This window comes from Pelobates fuscus, chromosome 5 (assembly GCF_036172605.1).
Source record: "Pelobates fuscus isolate aPelFus1 chromosome 5, aPelFus1.pri, whole genome shotgun sequence".
NCBI lineage: Eukaryota > Metazoa > Chordata > Amphibia > Anura > Pelobatidae > Pelobates > Pelobates fuscus.
The window spans coordinates 99,492,606-99,498,711 of NC_086321.1; positions in this window are offsets into that span (position 1 = coordinate 99,492,606).

Here is a 6,106-nt window from a genome sequence, read left to right on the forward strand (position 1 = left end):
GATTTCGAGTCCATCCCAGGAGAGTGTGTATTGTTGCAATATGTAGATGACTTGTTGATAGCAGCAGTTACAAAGGATATATGTCAGCAAGCAACGCACGATCTACTACACATTCTCTGGAAGGCAGGATACAAGGTGTCTAGAAAGAAGGCTCAGTTGTGTTTGCCAACTGTCAAATATCTGGGATTCCATATCTCTGAAGGTCAAAGAATTATGGGGCCAGAGAGAAAAGAAGCTGTGTGCCAAATACCGATACCCAAGAATAGAAGACAAGTGCGAGAATTCCTGGGGGCAGCAGGCTTCTGTAGGATATGGATTCCCAGCTACGCGATACTGGCAAAACCTCTGTATGCAGCTATCAAAGGTACAGAGCACGACCCCTTCTTATGGACTCAAGAACAGCAAACGGCATTTGAAGATGTGAAGAAGGCTTTGATGAGTGCCCCAGCATTAGGTCTACCTGATCACACACGACCATTCTACCTGTATGTACATGAGCAAAGAAGAATGGCTGTGGGAGTATTGACACAGTACTTGGGATCATGGCAAAGACCTGTTGCCTACATGTCTAAGCAACTGGATGCAGTGGCCAGCGGACTTCCACCTTGTCTAAGAGCCGTAGCTGCAGCCGCCCTGCTAGTAGCTGAAGCCGATAAACTCACTCTGGGTCAAGAACTTTATGTACGAGTCCCACATGCAGTACAGACGTTGTTGGATTACAAAGGAAATCATTGGTTTAGTAACAGCCGTATGACCAAGTATCAAGCAATGTTGTGTGAAAACCCAAGAGTGCATTTAGAGACTGTAAACACCTTAAATCCAGCTACCCTTTTGCCACAACCTACTGAAAGTCAACATGATTGTTTGGAAGTAATGGATGAAGTATTTTCAAGTAGACCCGATCTTCGTGATTTTCCCATCCAGAACCCCGATGTTCAATATTACACCAACGGCAGTAGTTATGTGAAAGAAGGGATCCGCTATGCAGGATATGCAGTAACAACAATAGACAAGGTGATAAAAGCTCGGCCACTGGCAAAAGGAACATCAGCACAAAAGGCAGAATTGAAAGCACTGACACGAGCGTTACAATTGGCTGAAGGTTTAAGAGTGAACATCTACACGGACTCCAAGTATGCGTTTTTAACCACTCATGCCCACGGAGCTTTGTATAAAGAAAGAGGACTATTGAATTCAGAAGGCAAAGAAATCAAGTATGCAGCTGAAATCCTACAACTATTGGAAGCAGTGTGGGAGCCGAGAGAAGTCGGTATCATACATTGTCGAGCGCATCTGAGAGGAGATGGTGATGTAACCAAAGGAAATCGGATGGCAGACAGTACAGCTAAGCGTGCCGCTGAATCGGGAAGACAGGAGTATGTGGGGCATATAGCTGCTCTTATACCAACTCCACTGTCTCAATGGACTCCAGTTTATACAGCTCAAGAAGAGGAGTGGTTAAAGACTGAACCTGGAAAGTATTTGGAGAACAAATGGTATCAGTTAGAAGATGGAAGAATAGTCAAGCCAGCATCACTAGCGGTAGAAATTGTCCAAAACTATCACAACGGGACACATTCTGGGAGAGACAGCACAGAAGAATCTCTCAGAAAACATTTCTACATACCAAGATTGTCCAACTTGACTCAGGCCATTGTACGAAGATGTGTAACGTGTGCTAAAAATAATGCAAGGCAAGGACCAGTAAAGCCACCAGGAGTCCAGTTTATGGGGGGACTCCCCATGTCCGATTTACAAATTGACTACACAGTGATGCCTAAATCTGGTGGACATCGCTACCTGCTGGTGGTTGTGTGTACCTATTCAGGCTGGGTAGAAGCATGTCCTACTCGTACAGAGAAAGCAGGAGAAGTTGTGAGATTCCTGTTACGAGAAATAATACCCCGATATGGACTACCCTGCTCTATAGGATCGGACAATGGTCCAGCTTTTGTTCATCAGTGCCTACAACAACTGACTCATATGCTTGGTATAAAGTGGAGGCTTCATACGGCATACAGACCCCAGAGTTCTGGTAAGGTAGAGAGAATGAATAGAACTATTAAGAATCAGTTGGCTAAAATGTGTCAGGAAACCCAACTTAAGTGGAACGTTCTCTTACCCATAGCTCTATTGCGAATCCGCAGTACACCTACCAGAAGGATGGGCCTCTCTCCTTTTGAAATCATGTATGGGCGACCACCTCCCGTACTTGGTAACTTAAGGGGGGATTTGAGTCAGTTGGGAGAAGGAATTACCCGGCAGCAGGTTGTAGAGTTGGGTAAGACTATGGAGGAGGTACAGAAATGGGTACAAGATAGATTACCTGTGAATATTTATCCCCCAGTTCATAGTTACCACCCAGGAGACCAAGTGTGGATTAAAGAGTGGAATAATGTACCGTTAGGGCCCAAGTGGAGAGGTCCTTATGTTGTTCTTTTGTCTACCCCTACAGCGATAAAAGTAGCCGAAGTGACTCCGTGGATACATCACTCCAGGGTTAAACCAGCAGCAGTCGATTCTTGGCAAGTTACAGCAGATCCAGAGAATCCCTGCAAGATCCGGTTAAAGCGCACGACTCAGTCGGAGTGACGAGGAACCTTGTGGATTACAAATTTTATTGTTTCAGAGATTTGGTAAGTGAGTGAGAAGGCCATAATAAAGCCTGTCCGCTCACCGACGTATAGTATATAAGCCAGGAAAAGTCCCGAAGGGACCCCTGTGAAGACGAGCAGAACTCCATTCCCTGCAGCCCTTACATCCTGGAAGCTGAGGTGCCTTCGCACGGACGAAGACTGAGGATGACAACGAAAGATGTGTTTATGATAATGTTTATTTATGTGTATTTTTATATTCAGGAAGGTAGAGGTACCGACACTCCTAGCTGTGAGGTATGCATTAAGACTACAAGAACAGGTAACCATATTTCCCAAACCCTAATTTGGCATTCACAATACGAGTGTAAAGGAGATGTATCAAGATGTAGATACTTAAATATAGAATATAGTGTGTGCCATTTAGGAGTAGGAGAACCTAGGTGCTTCAGTCCAGAGTATCAACCCCGTACAATTTGGTTGACTCTCAGGAATGGAGATCCTCAGGGGACCCTAATTAATAAGACGGTATTAGAATCCGTACATTCTTCGGGTGTTCTGCTATTTGATGCGTGTAAGGCGATATCAAGTGGTAGAAAGCCGTGGAATGTATGTGGGGATCTTACATGGGAGAGGACGTATGGGTCTAACGATAAATATATTTGTCCCAGTAGTAAAAATAAATATGTGAGTCCTAGATGCCCAAATAGAGATTATAACTTTTGCCCATATTGGTCTTGTGTGGGGTGGGCAACTTGGGGACAGACAGTAGACAAGGACATGATTGTGACTAAGTTGTCTACCAGCCCATATTGTAAGTCTATGGAATGCAATCCAGTCCATATACTTATAAATAACCCCGACAAGTTCTTAGATAAATATGGTAATTTATTTGGGTTTCAAATATATGGGACGGGTTTAGATCCTGGGACAGTATTGTTTATAGGGATAGAGACTGATACGGTATCCTCCCAGACTCATCAAGTATACCATTCCTTTTATGAAGAGATGAGCATAGATAATAAGATCCCCCATAATGCTAAAAACCTGTTCATTGATTTAGCTGAAAGTATTGCTGGTAGTCTTAATGTTACCAACTGCTATGTGTGTGGAGGTACTAACATGGGAGACCAATGGCCTTGGGAAGCAAAGGAGGTAATGTCCGGTTCTGAGGCAGTTGACCAATTAATATCTACACAAGCCGATTATCATATGAGTGTTAGAGGTAAATCTGAGTGGAGATTAAAGACCTCCATCATAGGTTATGTTTGCATAGCGAGGAAAGGAATGATGTATAATACTTCTGTAGGAGAATTAACTTGTCTAGGGCAAAAAGCTTATGATGATGATACGAAGAATACAACTTGGTGGTCGGCTTCAAATGTCTCAGAACCATCTAACCCGTTTGCTAGATACGCCAATTTAAAGGATGTGTGGTTTGACCTATCCATCACATCTACCTGGAGAGCCCCAGCAAATTTGTACTGGATCTGTGGTAAGAAAGCCTATTCGGAGTTGCCACAGGACTGGGAAGGGGCATGTGTGTTGGGTATGCTCAAACCATCCTTCTTCTTGTTACCTATTGAAACAGGTGAGACTTTAGGTGTTAAAGTGTATGATGTGAATCATAGGAAGAAAAGGGGACCCATAGAGATAGGCGTCTGGGAAGATAATGAATGGCCTCCCCAGCGTATTATAGATTACTATGGGCCAGCCACGTGGGCAGAGGACGGTACCTTTGGTTATAGAACCCCAATTTATATGCTCAACCGTATTATAAGATTACAGGCGGTGGTTGAGATCATTACTAACGAGACATCACAAGCGCTCAATCTTCTAGCGAAGCATAATACCAGGATGAGGACAGCAGTATACCAAAATAGATTAGCCTTGGATTACCTTTTGGCAGTAGAGGGAGGTGTATGTGGGAAGTTTAACCTGAGCAATTGCTGTCTTCAAATAGATGACGAAGGGCAAGCAATAGCTGAGCTTACTAGCCATATGGTTAAACTAGTGCATGTGCCTACTCAGGTATGGAAAGGGTATAATCCAAGTAGTTGGTTTGGTAGTTGGTATGAGTGGTTTGGAGGGCTTAAGGCAGTGGTAGGTGGAGTCCTACTGATTTTAATGTTGTGTCTACTCCTGCCGTGTCTTATACCCTTAGTAGTTAGGTCTGTGCAAAGCCTGATAGAAAATATAGCAGAGAGGAAGGCTGCTGCACAGATAATGGCAATTTATAAATATAAGGCTCTAGATCAGGGAGAACCAATGCAGGAAGATGAGTGTTGAAGATTCACATCATAAGATAAGTCTGGTCTGGTTCAAGGTAACTTGCGGTGTATGCAAACCAAGGTTAAGTGATGCCTCAAGTAATTGTGAAATATCAAGAGGCATCAAAGGGGGGAATGTGGTGGAATCTCTGTAAAAATAAATTTAGTAGGCCGAGATTACCACGTGGCATGTGTACGTGCATATGCTGACGTATCGATCAGTTGGTTGCACAAGGCAAGATACGATCAGTAGTGTACGGAGCATGTGCAAGAATACAGGATATAGTATTCCCCTCCTCCATTGTGCTGGACAGGCCATGCGGTCAAGCAGGAAGTTAATTCTTATTTGTATTGATTGGTCAAGAGAATGTGCGGGTGGAGCTTAATATGGGAGGAGTTATGTGCCTATATAAGGAGCCTACACTATTGTCCGGGGCTCAGAACTTGCTGTATTTTGGTGACATTAGTCCCTCTGAGTCCCGATCGGTGATCCAATAAAGAATCTCTTCCTTCCTGAAGAAACCTGTGTCCATCTCTCTGTGCTTGGCTTCCGTCAGTTTCTCCGGTATCAATAGCTGTGGAAACCTCTGGTTGGCGAACGCCGCTTACAGTTTTCTCTGATGTGAAATGTTGCTGGACTTTTGTTTTTTCCCCAAATGTTGGCAACTATTTAATTTATTTATTATTATTGTCCGATCTATGACAGCAAACTATGTTTAAGGTCCACATTTTGATGACAGCAAATAATGTAATTGATCCTTAACCTCAAAATATTTCCTATTGTCATCACCCTTTGTTCCCTAAATAATTTATGCCCCTCGTCCAGCTTATGTAGTATCACTTTTAGAGAGTGAGTGAAGCATTCCGTTTGGATATAGGATCTTTAAATAAAGGCTGGCTAGTGAAAGTGACAAAATAACTTCGTCATTGTGTTTTAAAGAGTTAAGACGTTCACAAAAACAAAATACCTAAATAAAAAGTTAGGCTGGTATTGGCCCCTGTCCCTCTAGCGACCACTGTAGGTCATAGCAGCCGTTTAGCAAAATAAGGAATTTAAAAAAAAAAATACAAGAAAGTTAATACAAGTTTAAAAAGCTGCTATAAGTCTCCGCTTCCAGGTATTAAAGCCCGGGCAGGCGCAGTCATAGGTACACTCCATAGACTGGCATGCAGGTAAGGGGCAGCCATTTTCCCCACACATGACTGTAAGAGGCATACGCCCCATAGCTCCAACCACATTCC